The sequence below is a fragment of the Fukomys damarensis genome, unplaced genomic scaffold, assembly GCF_012274545.1.
Source record: "Fukomys damarensis isolate Sample0158 unplaced genomic scaffold, DMR_v1.0_HiC HiC_scaffold_20, whole genome shotgun sequence".
In the NCBI taxonomy this organism is placed as follows: domain Eukaryota; kingdom Metazoa; phylum Chordata; class Mammalia; order Rodentia; family Bathyergidae; genus Fukomys; species Fukomys damarensis.
Genome location: NW_022900932.1, coordinates 4,539,581 through 4,540,162, shown reverse-complemented (window position 1 = coordinate 4,540,162; position 582 = coordinate 4,539,581).

The window sequence follows — 582 nt, the reverse complement described above, 5'->3', positions numbered from 1 at the left end:
GGGGGGGGGGGGGGGGGCGGAGGGGGGCACGGGGGTCTGAGCGACAGGTTTGGGCGAGGAAGGAAGTAGGGATTGGGGGTGCCCGGGGGAGCGAGCGATGGGACGGGCCGACGGGTTGGGGAGCTGCAGAAGGGGCGATGGGTTAGGGATGGGGAAGGCAGCGGATTTGTGGGGAGAAGGCGACAGAACTGGAGGAGGGGCGCGAAGTTTGGGCGAATGGGGGGGCCGTTGGGGTCCGAGGTAAAATATCTAGAAAATGAGGAGCACGATTGGGGTAGAGGAACGTAGACTGGGTTTGCAGGGGTGGCTTAAAAGCTCCTCCGGGGACAAAGGAAGGAGTGGCGTCAGGGCCAGAAATTTAGGAGGGAAACGAGCGGGGGGCGGTGTTGCACTTAGCGCGGGGGCAGAGAATTCAGCGGAGGGGAGCTGTCTGCCTACAGGACACGGGCGACGACAGATCTGGTGGGAGGAGGGGACGGTGTGACGCGTTTCGGGGGAGGGGACAGATAGGGCGGCGAGGAGCCGGGGAGCGAGTGGTGGAGGGGGGCCGAGGGGGTTGGGGATGACGCATTTGGAGAAACT